The sequence below is a fragment of the Lissotriton helveticus genome, chromosome 9 (assembly GCF_964261635.1).
Source record: "Lissotriton helveticus chromosome 9, aLisHel1.1, whole genome shotgun sequence".
Lineage (NCBI taxonomy): Eukaryota > Metazoa > Chordata > Amphibia > Caudata > Salamandridae > Lissotriton > Lissotriton helveticus.
In genome coordinates, this window is record NC_136070.1 from 1,247,087,376 (window position 1) to 1,247,106,357 (window position 18,982).

The 18,982-nt window shown below is 42.8% G+C and overlaps 1 long non-coding RNA gene across 1 annotated transcript; it reads right to left on the reverse strand.

The window, feature by feature from the left end:
• Positions 1 to 9,951: 9,951 nt before the first annotated feature.
• LOC144783470 (uncharacterized) lies at positions 9,952 to 18,949 on the reverse strand. The gene is made up of 4 exons (XR_013601449.1): positions 18,904 to 18,949; positions 16,355 to 16,426; positions 16,223 to 16,267; positions 9,952 to 9,987 (listed from the first exon to the last, which is right to left on the reverse strand). It is a non-coding gene; the product is annotated as an uncharacterized LOC144783470 (long non-coding RNA).
• Between the last annotated feature and the right edge of the window lie 33 nt (positions 18,950 to 18,982).

Consider the following 18,982-nt stretch of genomic DNA (forward strand, 5'->3'; position numbering starts at 1 on the left):
GATTTTCAGTGCATGTGCAGACATAGCAAATGCTGGTGTTGTACATGTACAGAAATTGCTGACTCATGATTTTGCAGAACGCTAAACAACAAGTTCCACTCAAAAACCTTTGATGAATTAGTTTTCAAATGTGTGCAATTTTCTGAATTTCTGCGGTACATGAAATGGGCATGTAGCCATGACTATAACTCATATCTACACTTCCCCAATCTGTAGAAAGACGTGACCCCCACAAGGCCGAAGTATCTAGAGCAGCAGTCAGACAAACCCTTTATGAGAGGATAGAAGTGGAGAGGGGAGGGTTTTATCTGATTCATACAGTCAGGTGAGATTTCTGGATCTATACATTTTTAGTAGGCAGGGGGGGGGGGGCAGAGCGTTTGGTGTTGCAGCCACACGACAATGGAACGATCTACCTCAGACCAATAGACAGGCCCATTCGTTAACCTGTTTCAGAAAAGAGCTGAAAACTTGGCTGTTCCCTAGGATGGAAGACTAGTCCTCCCACTATCAGCGCTAGGCTGTTAACGTGCTATTTACCATCAAGGTCGAGCGTCAGGATACCTGTTGGGTGACAGTTTTATGCGCTATACAAATATTCAATACAATACAATACAATACAATTTATGTGTGGGCCTACCCAAAACAAAATGTGAACAAGTCATACACGTTCAAGCAGTTTACCTCCCTGGCAATGCATGCAGATTTACTGCTGTCAAGGACACATGTAAGTGCAAAAGCTGCTGTTGTGAAACGAGGGTCATGTTTATACAGTATTCCTTCGGAAGATGTTACTGGCACATCTAATCCACGGCTTTGTGCCGAAGCTGGAACTAGAACAGTGCTGATGGTTCTATGATGGTTCAGAGATTATCAGGCCTGATTCTCCTGTGGACAGTACGATGCACCAATCAGGACTGACCAAAGGCAATGCCCCGCATAAACAGACCTATTGCCAGTTCTTGTGGTCCGGTCACTTAGTAACATAGCAGCTTTTCTATCACACCCATTGCCTATGGTGCGTAGTGTCCTTACAGAGCTCAGGATCTGTTATACAGCCTCAACATGGCACCCTGTAGAATTGGAACTTACCCTTTCTCCGTTCGCACCTGGTAACCCGGCCTCTCCCTTTACACCTTTAGCTCCATCTTCTCCAGGGTCACCGGTTTCTCCCTAGACGAGGAACAAACATTTCGAAACCAATAAAACTTATGAATGGCCCAGCACAGCCACAGTTTGTGGTGGCCCTTTTCATATAGTTGTCATTGCACTGGGGTTCCTTAGTGTTAGCCTACCTTCAAACCCTTAACCCATTATTCCAAGGAATTCAGGATTCAGGTTCTTGCTCCCTCTCTCTGTCTCTCTAACTTGCTCTCACTATATATGTCTCTCTCATGTCTTTTTCATCTCGGTATCCCCCCTCTCTCTGTCTGTCTGTCTGTCCGTCTCTCTCTCTCTCCCTGAAATCAAGGTTGAATGGAAGTTTATCATAGGACGTTCCTTAACTATAGCATATAGGTTGGAAGTATAGGAATGGACTGCTTGAGTAAGTGAGTTACTGAATGTCTATGTAGATGTGAATGAGTGATTTAGTGAGTCCGTTTGCAAATACTTGAACAAAACACCACTAAATTAGCTTAAAATAAATTAGGCTTGGTACAAAGTGGTGAGGTACTGAATGTGCCCAAGAAACAGGCCAGAAATTATTCAGGATTTTGTGCACTGGGGTGTCTGGGTGTCTGGGGTCACCTCATTACATTCCAAAAGAACAGGGCAAGATGTTCAGTAGGTATGGGGACAGCCCTAGTTACCTGTAGAGTTTCTTTTGCAATGTAGATTTTGACAATTCTATCCTTGAAATATTGCATTGGTCAGGGCGTGAGAGGCCACAACAGATTCAGCGCCGGCTGTGGGATTGATACATTTCTTGAGAATCTTATACAGTTCTTTAGCTAGGTTATCCACTTTATTAATTTTCTCCACCATATGGACTTTTTTTGCTATTTTTAGATTGTTGTGATATATTCTTAAGCTCCTTTTATAAATGAATATGTCTTCAAAGGTTTTTGAGGTCCTCCATTTGCGTTCCAGTTTTCTGCACCACTTTTATCCTTCCTTAAAGAGTCTGTAATCCATGGAGCCAACATGGTCTTTGATTTAGGAAGGTTCCATTTAATGGGGGTGATCAAATGTTTGAATAATGGCTCTCTCAAATGCTTCCAAGGCATATTCATAGCTGTCTGATCAGACAGAGAGGGGGGAAGAATGTGTGATTTAAAAGAGAAGAGCTCCACTTTCCTCCAAGGTCAGATTGACCTAAGTGAAGCTGTCCTGACATCAGGGGACCTTCCCATGCAAAAGTGACATTTAATGACAGAATGATCAGTTCAGACCAGATGCTCAGGTTGGGGAGGGGTCGACAGAGAGACTAAGTAAGTTAGTAAACAATAGGTCCAAAGTATGTCCTGTCTGATGGGTGGACCCAACCACTTTTTGGTGCAGATCCAGAGATTCTAGGCCCGATAGTAGGCAGATAGTGCCAGGGTCAGTAACGAGTTCTGCATGATAGTTAAAATCCCCCAACAATAGGAAGTTGTCAGCAGCTAAGATATGAGGGGCCAGACAGTGCATCAATTTCTTGATGAAATCTTTCTTAGTTCCAGGGGATCTATATATGAGGACTCTTCTCCAAGTCCCTTTTACAGGTAATTCCGGTTATGGGGGCCCCAAAGATGGAGAAATTACAAATTCCTCATGGGTGTGTAGCAAGTTGGGATGTGGACAAGGTAGCCTGTGCTACTAATACGGACCACTTTATAAATTATTTGGCAAAAGCTTCTAGCGTCAACCGTTTTTAGCTGAGACCCACCCAGCTTTTTGGTGGAAAAGACATGGTGGGAGTTTGTCTTGGCAAGTTCAATAAAGATCTAGAGAAGAAGTAAAGCACCTTGTTCAGTAGTGAGAAGGAATATTGAGGAAAGCCCACAAACAGGCTGTTGCAATAATCTAATCGACTAAGCACTAGGGGCCCAATTCACTAAAAGTAATTTGAGACAAAATCTAACTTTACGACTTTCGGTATTCACAAAAGGGATTTAGGAGTACTAAAGTTAGGATTTTGTCCCAGTTAAACTTAAGTTAAACTCAATACAAACTTAAGTTTAACTGAGACAAAATTGTAGTCGTAAAGTTAGGATTTTGTCTCAGTTAAACTTAAGTTTGTCTTAAGTTTAACTTAACACCAAAACTTAAGATTGACTGAGACAAAATCTTAACTTTAGTACTCCTAAATGCCTTTTGTGAATAACGAAAGTCGTAAAGTTAGGATTTTAGGGCCCTAGGCATTTAATTACTGATTTGCAGGGTGCAACAGCGGACACAATAAACATATTGTTCTCATTTTCATTATTTGTTATTTTATTGTAGTGACTGGTTAAAAAGAATGCTTCCAAACATACAAAGTGCCTAGGTTTGTAAACTTTTATATCAGGTTATGGCTGTGTAAACCATGTCTTCTCCTTTGTTCTTCTCTTATTTTGATTTAAATGGTGGTTAATGTCTTGCTTTGTGGGCTGTATTGGCCAACACAGATGGTGGAGTTATCTGCCAGCTAGTTTGGGGTGTTGGCGTTTACTGCCAAAGATGCAGCAAATCTTGAACATGATGCAGCGCAATCGGTCACGGAGTCAGGGAGGACTCTGGGATGCCAGTGGGTAGGGTGTGGAGACCACCTAGGCAGGATAAGTTCAGTGATGGGTAGTTTTTTGGAAAAGAAAATGTTTCATTCAGTGCCAAAATGATAGCTGGTACCAGGCAATCAGAATTTTCTTGGCAATGTTGATTTTATTGGATAAATGACAACTGACAATGAATCACAGTGGCTTTGTGCTTGCGATGAGTCGCGTATAACCTTGCCCGGGTCTAGGTTGATACTGGGGTACCAGTCTAGGATCTGGGTCTTCATTCCCCAATGCTGCAGCAGACCCCAGACAGATAGTTGTGCAGGAGGGATCAAACATAAACCTGGTCATGCAGCTGTATCACAGCAAATTTCTAAAGCATCTCTACCAGGGTTCGAGGTGAGTCCAGTGATCAAATAAAAGATCTGAAGAAGCTAGTTTGCCAAAACTTTTTGTCTAACCTTTTATGATGGATTTTTACCTAGAAACCAACCTAGTGTAAGCCTATCTTGAAGAAAAAATATTTTCTATTTGTTTCTTTTCTCTCACGCTTTTTTAAACTGCCTCCTTTCCAATTTTCCTGTTTCTCTTTTTGAAGGGTTGCAAGGGGGAGGGAATTGCACCCCTTTCCTTCCCTCCCCTGCCAATCTTCTTATTTAAGTTTTTATCGATTGGTGTTCCTTCCCCACTCCCCTTTTAGCACCGTGTTCGCCCATACACCCCCACCTCTTCCTCTCGTCTCTCATCATGTCCATCATTCTCTCTTCTTTTTTTCTCCTAGCCCTCACTCACCCCAAATCCTTGTATTTTCATGAAAAGTTGTATTTTATCATTATGACTTTTCCTCAAAATTGAGTTTCATCAGCCTGATTTTTTCAGGTTGGCATTTGTTGTTTTGGGATTTCATCATAAGGATGGGATATCATTTCTAACTCTTTTCAGTAACAAAAAGATCCAGCCAGGTTTTATTGTATTTGAGGAGAGGAGTTGGCCTAACGGCTAGGGCGGTCAACCTCGAATCTGGGGGGTTCGAGTCTCGACAATGACGCTGAACATCCTGTGATTCTGGGCAAATCACTTAACCTCTCTGAGCCTAACAAAAATGAATGTGTCCTCATGTAACGCAACTGGTGCTTTGTAAAGCGCTCTGATACCCGATACCTTCGGGTCAAAACTCTGTAAAATAAAAAATGAATAAAATAAATTTGAGATTATTGTGCAACAGATATGCTGATCATATTGAGGAGGGGGTGAGTGCTTCACCAGTGAGGGGCATGACTATAATGAACCACCTTCAATGCCTGAAGCGTCATCTACAAGGTGGTGGACGCAAGCACTCCACCATAACTGGCAAGCTCAGCATCTCTGGAGGGTCTCACAACATCTACAGAAACAAACTTGCTAGGCTTGAGATGAATCTGGTCCAACCCCCACTCTATGATCTGGCAGCCTCACATCCTCCTTACCGTGTGGAGGGGGCTGAAGAGGCCTCACAATGGAGCATCTAGGGAGGTGGCAGCTTATCCTGTTTACCTTTTAGATGAAGGCTTGATTGATGATGTGAATGAGTGAGAGTGAATGCTGCTGTGGAAGTTAATGTTTGAGTGAGTGAATGAGCTAATATGTGAGGACAAGAATGAGTGTGAGAGTGATTAGATGATTTTGTAAGTGAGTGGGAGTTATCAAGCATATATGCAGGTCACTCAGTATATGTGTGTGAATACGTGTATGCAGCAGTGTGTGTGAAGGTGGTGTTGAGTGAGTGGGTAAATAAATGAGTGTGTGAGTAAATGGTTCTAAGTATGTGTGTAAGGTAATGTTTGAGTGATCATACTACTGAGTGTGTGACTGAGTAAGCAAGTTAATTTATAGGAGTGTATGCGAGTGAGTTATCAAGTAAGCACATGAATAAATTAATGTATGTGCCTGAATGAGTGGTGACATGAGGGATTATGTGGTAACAATCAGCAAGTGAATGATGGGCAATGAGTAGGTCTGTATGGAAATTAGTGAGTGTATGAATGCTTGGTGAATGTGTGAGCATATTAGTCACTATGTGAGTGGGAGTATTTGAGTGGGCATGTCAAAAGGTGAGTAACACATTTCAAAGGGTACATACATTTCTTTACTTCTCGGGCTGTTGAATAAGTATGTCCACTTGACAAGGACAAACATTAATTTTCAAGGGCAAACATTAACGGAGAACATTACATAAAAATACATTGTGCACCATTCCAGGCATTTGCCACCTAGCACAAATAATCATGTTTAAAACATTGTCTGTTTACCTTATCACCTTTTGGCCCATCTCCACCTCGTTCGTTAAAAATCTAAAGCATGATTATTAGGAGAAAAAATAGATCAATAAGAGAATAAACTGGTGAAATGGTTCTTTCCAAATCTACATCAGAGCCTAAGACTAATAAGTATCTTATCATTCAACTTAAACATCCCATACCACACTCCCCTTCTCACGCACTGCGTGTACCCTCACATATTACATCACTAATGACATGTTCAATGACTACATTGATAACATCTCTACTGACATCTGAAATGACATCAATAATAACACTGTGCATGGCGAGGACGCCAGTTATAGTTACTGTAGGGCATGAGTTATATAGACAGTTACTTGAGATAACTATATCTGGAGAATTTCTGTGGTTTTGTTAGTTTAAAACTTTATGTTCTAACCGACATTTTCACCAAACTATAACGTCCTTTTAAACTAAGACATTATTACAGTTCCTAACTATAACATCCCTTTAAGCTTAAGTTTAAAAAAAAAAAAAGAATATATATATATAGATATATATATAGATATATATATATATATATATATATATATATATATATATATATATATATATATATATATATATCCATGTACGTGCAGCCAACGCTGCACTGCGCTTTGACCCCTCCTCTGTCAACAGTGGTCTGTGCTGGGCAGCGAGCCCATTAATTTTCCAAAAGACACACTTAAGTCCTCGCAATTTACGGGACAGCATGAAGCAAGGACTCTGAATAGCGTGTTCAAAAATAATTTAATCAGCAGATAGCAAAACAGAAACAATGTCACTCGACGCATTTCGGGGCTCCTCCCCTTGCTCACGAGTAGTCTCCTCCCCTTGCTCACGAGTATATATATATATATATATATATATCTTAAAACAATACCTTTAAAGGCTTAGAGTGCTAAATAAATTATGCAGAAAAAAAGCAGAGAACACTGGGTAGTTCCTAAGCCTAGGCGAAGAGCAGCTCCTGTTTAGAGCACCATACAACACCAGTAACACCCTGACACCCTGAATCTGCTCACCTTAAATGCATGCTTTTGTAGCAAAATGTTTAAGCATAGGATCAGCACAGTGCCATCCATGCCGAGCTAGAAAAGGACAAAGTCTTTTGCTATTTCTACAGCAAAGCCTTTAACCCCTTCAGCGCGGCACGAATTTTCGCGCTGTGCTGAAGGTTCTAATGAGCCTATGGGCTCATGACGGAACGGTTCCGTCATGAGCACAGCTCAACCGACGCTCATGACGGAACCGTTCTATCATGAGCATGGAAGGGGTTAAAAGCACAGGATTATTATAGTGCTATCTGTGCTGAGCTATAAAATGACAAAAGCCTTTTCCGACTTCTGGCACAGTGGGTGGCACTGTGCTAATCCTATGCTTAAAACCTTTTCTAGAAAAGAGGGTTTGGTTAACATAAATTTAACAAACACAGTTGTAGGGGATTAATTGCACCATTTGTATAGATATTGTAGGTGAAGGAAAACACACATATAGGGAATTTAAGTTTCTAAAACTAATGAAAACAAACGTGGGAAAAAACATATTCACGTATGTCTGGGGAGAGATGAGCAGTAAAGTAATTGCTCTTATCTTTCAAGATGCAACAGATGAGGGTTCAGTGCTAATTTCAGTTGTTATATGACACGAGTACTATTATGGATAGGAAAAATTCTAATGGACCGCCTCCGCCGTAGCGTCACTTTCTGTGACACTCCGGTGGGACAAACCTTGGAATCATGTCTATGAGGCCACACAAAGCAACTTTGTGTGGCCTCATAGATATGGAGTATGGCAAGGCAGAACAGATCACTGTGTTGTCTCACTCTGCACTAGGGAGTCAATCCATGGGCGTTGCAGTGGGTGTTCCCACGCAACACCCATGGATTTTGACGCTTCCCCAGATCGACAAGACCATGTAAATCTGGGGATGCGCCAAAACCTTACAGCTCCTGAGGTGAGGTGTAATGAGGAAAAATTATTTTATTTCTCCTTGTTTATTCCTCTTCCCAAAGTAAGAGGAAAAGGCCTCTCAGGATTGATTTTTTGCAGGAAGGTGCCCCTTCCTGTATAAAAACGATCCTGCCGACAACACAGGCACCCTTGCGCCATGGTGCAAGGGTGCCTGCGTTAGCGCTAGGCTCTTGAAACGGCGCCAGCACAGGGGGTAAAGGCCAGGAATGCACCATATTGGATAAATACAGTGCATTCCTGCCCTATCACTTTGATGTAGGGCAGCAGAACAGGGTGACTTGCTGCGCTGTCCTACGCCAAAAACCCCATAATTGAGGCCCTGAAAATTTGAAAATCAGGGACCTATTTTACGTTGCTCTTGTGCCACACAATATGGTGGAAGAGTGATGCAAACCTTACATGTGATTTACCAAGCCACTCAAGGCCACTTTGCGTGGCCTTCAGGGGCTCCATAAATCGGGAATAAGACAACGCAGCGCAAATCACTGTGTTGCGTTACTCTGCCTTGGGAAGGACGTCCATGGGCGTTGCGGTTGGTGTTCCCATGCAACTCCCATGATTTTTGACGCAGATTCAGATTTACAAGAACTGGTAGATCTGGGAATAGGCAAAAAGATACGCCTTCTCAGGTGAGGCGTAACAAGGAGAAATATCTTTATTTATCCTCGTTATTTCCTCTCTCTATGTGTGCTGCAGAATGCCTCTCTGGATTGTTTTTGTGAAGGAGGGTGGTCTTTCCTGCACGAAAAACAATCCTGCCTGCGTTGGTGCTAGGATGCCAAAAGGACACCAGCGCTGGAGAAAAAAGCAGGAATGCGCCGAATCTCCTTAAATACAGCGCATTCCTGCTCTGTCCCTATTACGCAGTGCAGCGCAGCAAGGATCATTGTTGCGCTGCGCGACATTCTCGTAAATAGGCCCCTTGTTACTTAATTTTAAAGGTACCAAGAATAAGGGTGGTATTGCAAGAGATAAGCACCTGAGACATCTTCCCATAAATAGATTCGCAAATCTTAGCTTCATGCTTATCAAACTTTCCCTTATCGATTTCAAAACAGTGGGGCATATTACCAACCAATAGAGATAATTTTTGTCTCTAACTTGTTTAGAGACAAAAATTATCGCCGCACATCGGCGATTTTTATCGCAGATAAACCTTGCTATTAGCAAGGTTTATCGCAAATGCGATAAAAAACGTCCGCAATGCATGAATATCGCTGAAAAGTCCGTGATATTCATGCATTACCGAGCTAATGCTCTTAGCCATGTTATCCACCTCCCATTGGATAACATGGCTAAGAACTGCTCAGGGGCAGGTGTTAGTTTTTGGAGATATTTGCGCTTAGCGCGAATATCTCCAAAAGTTGGTAATAGGAGATAGCGATGTTAGCGACTGTTTTCAGTCGCTAACATCTTGGCACGCCCACTTTGCATGTCATTAGTGATAAATATCACTGACATGCAAAGTGGGGCCCAAGATGGTCGCTATCTCCTACTAGCTGTCGCTAACTGGTGTTAGCGACAGCTTGGTAATAGGGAGATAATTTTATCTCCGCTTTCTTGGCTTTTAAAGCCAAAAAAGCGGAGATAAAGCCCCTTGATAATATACCCCAGTATTTGTTGTAAGTTAAATTAAAAGCAGTGATCAAAAGCTGAAAGGTGCAATTGCCGCCTTCGCCATTTAAGGACAGGGACGTACGTAATTCATAGCATTTTTATTTGCAAATTCTACCACGTAGATCTTTACTATGAACACAAGATGGCGCCCTTGTCTTACAGATGATGGGTATTTTTGGGCGGGAAATGATTTTGTATATTATGAAGCAGAATTTATGTGTTCATAAATCTGGGAGTTCCTCATTCCTCGTTGTTGGGAGAAAAGGGGTTGTCTTGTTGGTTGAACCCCTGACTGAGGAGGCAGCCGATGTGTCATCGATAAACAACAACGGGAGTACAGACATGACGACAGAAGGCAGAACATGGAAGGTGTAACTTACGGTTTTCCCTGCTGGGCCCTGGGGGCCTGGCGGTCCCTGCGGACAGATGAAAAAGAAGTTGAAACGTCACCAGTTAAGGTTAAAATGACAAGTGAACAAGTCAACTGTTCATGCAATTTTTATTACACAAAACTATTTGGCGCGCACAGGTATTTCATTTGGAATGGTGTAAATAGAAAGCAGAAAATAAAAGATGAAATTAGGAGAATGCAACAAAACCGTGTCAGAACCTTCACTAGACTCAGCAGAGAAAGTCAGAGAGAGGCCTGTGCAACATGCTAGGATGGAAAAATGTAAGTGGGCATGTCGGTTTTGGCCATCCTAAGACGGCCGGCCAAACTGACATGCGCACTTATAGTGCCCACCACTCCTCCTCTCTCCTGCTGAAGCAGTGACACTCCCAGAATGGCCACGCCCCCTCCAATACTCGTCTGGCTCTGCCTCCCTAAGAAAAATAGAATTATAATAAAATATTTTTATTTCCATTTTATTTTTCAAGTTTGCCTCTGCTGCCTCTCAGCAGTGGGGCGATACTCCTCTGCTATAACGGAGGAGCCGCCCCTGGCCATAGGATTTGTGACGGATTATACCATCCACCAAGACCGTAATCAGGGCCTGCATGCAGGGCTTTAAGTGGGATGAAACAACTGGGGGGTCTCTCATAGGGGCGTGGCTTAAAACACATAAGCTAAAAATCTTTGCTAAGTATAGAGTGCCACCTCACTAGTATTCTGCTGCTTCTGTCATGGCATCCAGACATATAATACAACAGGTAACATTAAACATACAAAAAGGGAGGACTATTAGTTTTGCCAATTGTTGTTATTTGCATGAGATAAGTTAGCAACAACTATGGCTTTGTTGTATATAGTATTGAAAATGCTTCCATTCTGAAATGATGACACTGTGAAAGAAGTATACTGAGTCTCTTTGAAGCTACATCAAAGGCAGTGAAGGGTGGTACTGCCGCAGGGTTCAGACTATTTTTTTCACCCTAAAAATTGAGAGCCCGATAGAGACCCGTCTCGGCACCTGCTTTTTAGAACTGCTGGTGCTGAGCACCTGCAGGACCCGGCCCACTTAAAGCCCTGCCTGTATGTCTCCATCCTGCACTGAAGGCCGGAAGAGGAGGTGGCCACACCCATTTTACACCATCTGCATCTCACAAGGTAGACCCTGTGGATATTTATTACAACCCGACAAGATGGACTCTAGGCGCAATTGCTGAGTGTCGCTGACTGGCATCTTCCCATTCCTCATCCTTAAAGGTTCCCAAGTCCCTTTCTCAGGTCCAGCGGAGTGTGGCGAGTGAATCATCCACATGGTGTAATAATGAACAATAAACCTGTGTCACTTTGTCATCTCCTAAAGGGTTAAATTCCGGGAGGTCCTCTAGCTCTGAGATATAAGGTGTTGGAGCAAGCCTAAGTTGAAAACAGTGGTCGAACTGGCTATGGTGTAATTCAGATACCTTCTGTAGGACAAGAGCTGGTGACACAGAATTTGTGTAAAATTGTCAAGATTTTTTTGTAACAATGCAATCATTCTGAAGTGAGTTAGACAGCTCCCAAATACATCTCACATGATTTATTTATGTGTTTGCTGGTTTAGGTTCATGTTTCAGAAAGGGAAACTGATGCACTGATTTTCCCAATATTTTTACCAGCCTGTACTTAAAATACAGGCTGAGACGGCAAAAAGACGGCCAAGTGGCTCACCTAAAAGGAGGTGGGACAGAACTCAGCGTTAGGAGGAGCTTCTGGACGATTGGCCTGAGCATGGCAGGAGGCGGGACTGAGCAGAGTGAAAGGCGGAGCTTATCAGGATGGGGGTGGGACTAAACAGAGCTGGGGTGGAGTTTATCAGGGCGGGAGGTCAGATTGAGCAGGGAAGGTGTGGGACCGCAGATGATGGGGGGGTCAGGCTGAGCAGGGCAGGACGTGGGCAGACCAGGGCACAACCTGGGTCTGAGCACAGGATGGAACGTTAACTGAAAAGGGCAGAAGGTGGGCTGAGCAGGGCAGACGTAGGACTGCAGATGTGAAGTGTGTGAATTATTGAAAAAACAAAAACTAAGAAACCACATTGGAGGAAACCAAATCATGGAAAAACAACTTTAAGGAAAGACAACTTTAAGGTAATACAAATAAACCGAAAATTAAAGGAAACATTTTAAAGGAAAGATAACTTTAAGAAAACATCTAAAATCACACACTGGGCTGAATATTAGGGGAAGTGGGAGTTTTTTTGGGTTCTGGGATGGGAGATGTTTATGGGAGGTGAGAGTTTTTTTGGGTTTTTATGATTCAGGGATGGGTGAGTTTAGGAGTAGTGACATTTTTTAGGGATAAGGCATGGGTGAAGTTTAGGATGGTGAGGATTTTTAGTCATGGAAGAGTGAAGTTTAAGGGTGGTGAGGGTTTTTGGGGTTAAGGGATAGGTCGAGTGTAAGCGTATTGAGGTTTTTTAGGCTTTACAGATGGGTGGAGTTTGGAACTGACAAATGTTTTTAAGGTTCAGTGATGGGTAGGGTTTTGGTAGGCCTCAGCAGTGAACTCCACTCTGTTTGCGGAATTTTCTGCACTCCGCGGAGCACACGGAGTTCCGAACTCTCTCACTCGCCAATGTCAAGTTGGCGAGTGCGAGCGAAGAAAATCTGCCTCCCGGTGAGATTTCTCAACGCGAGCAGTCAGATTTCTCATCGCCGGCAGTCCTGGATAGTCGTGACCCCTCACATTGAGAAACATTCCGTTCACGTTGAGAAAGCTGCTACTTGGGTAGAAAATGTAATCGAGCGGCAAGAAACGAAGCAGCACCCTTTTGTGCATGGTGCAGTTCGCACTGATTTTATAGCACGGGACAAACACCCGGTGGTGAAAATCAACGCGAACGGCATAACCAATTTGAGGAGTTCCGCCTAGCAGACCTCTATGAACTCTGTCCAGGCCTGGTTTTGCGGTGGTGAAGGGTTTTTAGTCTTTGGGAATGGGTGGAATTTAGGATGGTTTGGGGTTTTAAGGGTTCAGGGCTAGGTAGAGTTTATATGTAGAAAGGGTTTTAGGGTTCTTGGATGGGGGAGTTTAGGGGTGGTGACTGTTTTTTTGGGTTCTGGAATGAGTGGCATTTAGGGGTGGTGAGAGGTTTTAAGGGATCAGGGATGGGTGGAATTTAAGGGTAGTTACGATTGTTAGGGGTTTTAGGTTAAGAGATGAGTAGAGGTTAGGAATAGAAAGAACTTTAGGGGTTCAGGAATGGGTGGAGTTTAGCAGTCAGAGATGGGTGGAGTGTAGGTGGGGTGCAGGGTTTTAGGGTTCAGGTATCACTGGAATTTAGGGTTAGAAAGTGCTTTTAGTGTCCATGGATCAGTGGAGTTTAGGGGTCACGGATGGGTGTAGTTTATGAATGTGGAGGCCTTTTTAGGGGGCAGAGATAGATAGTGTTTAGGGGTGGTGAGGGTTCAGTGAATGAAAAGCATCCAAAGTAATTGTTTGACAATGTAAATCTGAGAAAATGGCCCCTAACATAAAGGATTAAAAAAAATACCTTAAACAAAAATGTATCTGAAAGTAAGGCCTGCAACCATTTCATTAATATTTTAAAAACATAAGTATGCAGAAGCTAATTTAATAAAAATACGTTTTATGAATTGGTTTCTATGAAATGGTAAATGCCATTCATCCCGACGATTTCAATTAAATGGCTTAGATGAAATGGTTTCTCAGTAATGGTATTCCATTAAATTGTTGCACTATGAAATCACAAACAACTCTGCAGATGATAGAAGGTAGGACTGATCAGTGTCATATGTGGGACTGTACATTACATTACAGGAAGTGGGGCTGACAGGCATGGGATGCGGGGCTGACCAGTGCAGTATGTGTGACTGTGAATGACAGGAAGTGGGGTTGAGCAGGATAGGATGCAAGACTGACCAGTGCTGTAAGAGGGACTGTGATTGACAGGAAGTGGGGTTGAGCAGGATAGGATGCTGGACTGACCAGTGCAGTTTGTGGAACTGTGATTGACAGGATGCGGGACTGACCAGTGCAGTAAGAGGGACTGTGATTGACAGGACGTGGGGTTGAGCAGAATATGAGGTGAAACTGGTCAGTGCAGTTTGTGGAACTGTGCATGACAGGAAATGGGGCTGAGCAGCTTAGGCGACCGGGGCGGGGCCTGTTGCAGCACATGATGGTAGGAAGCTCGTAGTTCAGGAGGGTCTGAGGTGGTCTTACAAGGGCCTGACGTAGGCTGCGCATGAAAGGAGGTGGGACTAATCATGGCAAGCAATGGAACCCATCAGTGATCTAAGTGCCCTGGCCAAGATAACACATGCTGCTGATGAGGGAGGGAGATGGGGATCAGCGGGTGGTGCAGTCAGTTCACAGTGACACGTAGGCGCGATCCTAATCACCTGTGTAACCGTTGAGGTGACTAATGGAGGACATTGTGGTGGAGGGTGGTCTGAACAGGTTGGTTATGGAATATTTTGGGGTGGGCGGCAAGTGAGACCAGGCTGGCTGTGGGCAATATCAGGGTGGTTGGGTAAATAGACCAGTAATAACATATTAAAAATAATTTAATTTTATTATGGCTCATAAAACATTCATGTTGTCTCCAAAATGTTTCCAAATTAGCAAACATGTCAGTGGTAGTGCAGCCTCTTCAGGTTCAATCAAATAAAGTTAATGAACTCTATCTATTTCAGTATAACAGTGCTTGCATTTCACTTTTTAAAAGTGTGGGTGGTACTGTTCCTTTTCACTAATGCGCCAGCACCCCTCCTTATGTGTCATTTCTCTTCGCAGCCTCCCCTTGCCAGGCAGCTGCATTTTTTCTATTCTGTGCTGACTGTAGGCCACATCCTTGTGAGCGGTGAAAAGCATTTGGAGACAAATTTTGTGTCGACAAGTTACTTAGCTAGCAGAACTTTGTGAGAAAGAAAATCAATGTGTGCAAAGTTTACTGTTACTATCACGTGACTGCAGTATGTATGCCTTCTAGAGTATAGCATTGCTAAGTTTGTGTAACAGCACAGAATGGGTTTGCATTTAATAATAATGGGGCCAATTCACAGAACTAACTTAAGACAAAATCCTAAACTTACTACTTTTGGTATTCACAGAAGTTAGGATTTTGTCTTAAGTTTGTCTTAAGACAAACTTAAGACAAAATCCTAACTTAAGTCTGTCTTAAGTCTGTCTAAAGACAAACTTAAGACAAAATCCTAACTTCTGTGAATACCAAAAGTAGTAAGTTTAGGATTTTGTCTTAAGTTCTGTGAATCGGGACCAGACATTCTGGGCCTATAAATATGCTAAACATCAGCCTTTATATAGCGTGGTAGTGAATCTGTTCGCCAGCATTGCATGGTACCCACTGCCGGTGTCGCAGGGAGGTAAGAGGATTGACTCACAATTAGGGCTCCCAATGGTGTGGTATTTATTTTTTTAACATTTCCATCTTTATGTATCCATATTTATTTATTGTGCATTTTATCTGTATTTATCCATATTTATTCTGTGTTTTCTGAAGCAGTATTTCATACATATGCACATTTATGTAACCGATAAATATGTACTTATGCTTTCATGCCTGTCCGATTTTGGCACATTTAGCAGCCAAATATAATAAAACTGTAAAGCCACGTGAAAATATTTGCATAATAGCACAAACATAGGTTAAGATATGCAGTTATTTAAGGAAATGTAATGTGTTTTTTGACTCCACATGCTCACAATTTGCACGATTAATGGCTGAAAATTCATGGACAAAAACAATAGGACGTTCACTTTTCGGCATTTTCCCACTTTTAAAAATAAATACAGGCTGGAAGCACATTGCTTTCTGTCTGTTTCTATCTGTAAAAATCAGTAAAAATGGAAAACTGGGAGCCTTACTCACAATGCAGAAGCCGTAGCTCAGAAGCCAATGTTCGAATGCTGTGCTTGCAGTTCTTGCTGGATGGGCATACACAGTGCTCTCCCTGTATCACCCTATATTACAGGCTCCTCCCCTTTCTCTTCTAGACTTCACTTAAACCAGTGTCTGGGGGCACAAGTGCTGCTGTGCCACAAACATCCACAGCACAAGTACATTCCCACAAACTGTAGTGGAGAGTGGGGATGCACAGGACCATCCTTTCTAGCTGTGTAATTGACAAACACACTTTTAGCTGTTGTAATAAAATAAACCCATCAGTGCTCTTCCGCTAGTGATGTACACTTAAAAAGTATGCACACGACACAGAAAAGTTTCACAATGTACTCACCGGATCCCCTCTGTCTCCTTTACCTCCAGCAGGTCCAGAGCTACCCTAGAAGGTGAGAAAGAGAGAGCGGGAAGATGATGAAGGACAAAGGCCGGTATGTTGGGGTGCAATAAACAGGGGAATAATACTTACATCCCTACCCGAGTCGCCTGGATCTCCTGGGTCCCCCTTTTCACCGACAACACCACGTAATCCCGGCAGACCCTTCAAGGAAGGAGAAAGTGTCAGTGTAGCTGTGGATCACAGCGTTCTTTGAGAAGAAATGTAAAAAGGTGGATTGACGTGAGTATCAAATGCCTTAAAGCTTGGATAAACGCCTTCGTGCCTGCAATGTACAGATGTATCTCCATGGTAGTCCGCATCAGGAGAGCTACCATCCTCAAATTTATAGCAGAGAAGGGCTGGTCTACAAGAATTTGTGATATTGCCTTATTTAACTTTTATGATAAAAGTATAAGTGTGTGTGTGGTTATAGTCTGTATAGCATGTATAGTTTATAGGTAAAGATTAGCCCCCACCACCATTGAGAGCTTAGGTAATCAATTGTGTGATCTATAGTTGAGGTTTCCCTATGATGCTAGCCTCTTGGGATTTGCCATTTTGGCCTTTCTGTACATCAGCATGGTGTGAATGCGTAATCATGTGCTCTGCAGAAGAGGCTACCAAGAGTCTTCATGCGACTTTCCCCACCGTGGATGTACGTGTGTGTAGGTATTGTGTTTTAAAATTTATTTTCACTGATGTGATGAATCAATTCTGAACATTTGAACATGGTCCCTCGGTGGGATGAAAGGGGACAACCATAAAACGATGGAAGTAATATGAAATTAAATGAATTCGTACTTGTATAACGCACTTATACCCTGAGGTGTCTTGGCACTGTACGCATACCGCTGTGGTACCTTTCCTGGCTTTTCCCTGTGAAATGCCCACTCCTGGGCACCCCCAAGGTGAAGCGAGGCATCCCAGCGCTGTTGGGGCCGTTGTGGAGACTAAGCAAGCTATTGCCCAGAGTTGCAGAGTGGGACCCATGATTAGATTAGGCAACGAGGCAAGAATGATCAGGTCCGAGGAAATTGAACCCAAGACCCGCCGAGGCGGGAATTGAACCCTGGTCCCAGACCAGACTTCTCCATCAGGGTCTGCCGCTCTAACCATTGAGCCACACTTCTCCAAGAAGGACAGATATTGCAGCCATGGAAACAGTGGAATAATGCAATTTTCCAGAACAAGAAAATACCTAAGATCACACAGACCAGTTATGCAACTCAACACTGATTTAATATCTGTGCCGAGTTCATAGCTTGGGCACTAAAAGAGCATAAAGAAGCACAGTTTGAGGTCAGCCCGCGTGGAGCCATGATAGGGTGCAAGGCTTGTTGGCCCTAACACCAGGGTTGCCTTGATGGAGAAGGAGAACCAGCAGAAACCAATAGTAGCAATGTATCTCAGTGCTGAAAAAGTATTTGATCAATGCCCTGGGACTTCCTCTGGTTCCTGTTGGCAGTGGGTCTGTGCCCAGCTACCGAGAAATGCTGACAACCCCCCCTCCCATCAACGGCAAAGCTTTGTTTTACTGATAAATTATCCTCCCAGGCTTCTCTTGATTAATAGCCTTTGTTCTGTTGCTTTTCTTTTGTCTACTGTGCTACATTTTTCTTCTTAATTTGACATCATTTTTCATTCATTTTATGTTTTTATTAGTGCAAAGGTCATGATGAGATAAAAGGTAAGCTGGAAAGAGTCAAAGTTAAAGCTTAGAAGATGTCCTGCTTGCTGAGGTTTGGAGCATGAACCAGTGTCTTGGTTGAGTGAAAGGTGAAAGGACTCAGAGTGCCCGATTCACAGAATGAACTTAAGACTCAAACCTAAACTTACTACTATTTTGGTATTCACAGAATGCACTTACTACTTTTGGTATTCACAGAAGTTAGGATTTTGTCTTAAGTTTAACTTAAGACAAACTTAAGACAGACTTAAGGCAGACTTAAGTTAGGATTTTCTCTTAAGTCTGCCTTAAGTCTGTCTTAAGTCTGTCTTAAGTTTGTCTTAAGTCTGTCTTAAGTCTGTCTTAAGTTTGTCTTAAGACAAACTTAAGAAGAAATCCTAACTTCTGTGAATACCAAAAGTAGTTAGTTCATTCGGTGAATGCCAAAAGTAGTAAGTGCATTCTGTGAATACCAAAATAGTAGTAAGTTTAGGTTTGAGTCTTAAGTTCATCCTGTGTATCGGGCCCTGGATCCGCCAGAGGTTAAGCAGGTGGGAGTGGACAGATGCTGGTGAATGCACTGAAGGCAGAATTTAATCACATTGTGCTGTTTACAAAACTCTAACATATTAATAAAGAGACAAAACACTAACAAAGTTAGGAGAGAAAACATAATAGAGGAAAAAGTATTGCTAGCAGTGGAAGAGGTAAAGTATACAGCCTCTATCCTGGCAGGACTGAGTGAGAGGGAGTGGGTGGCATTTAGTGCGAGATGCCAGAGAGGCAACATGTCACATTAGCTTGTAGTAAATCCGTGAAGTAAAGAAATGCGGATTATGTTCGAGCACCATCAGAAAAGAAGGATAGGAGAAACTGACTGAGACCACAATGGGGTTGTATGTGGGGCAAAGAGAGGGGTCCAGGGGCCTTAATGGGACCACATTCATAGCAGGGTACACTGTATTTTACTCACCCTGGGTCCTCGTTCTCCATTCTTGCCTGCAGTGCCTGCTTCCCCCTACAAGAAAACACAGAAGCACACATAAACTAAA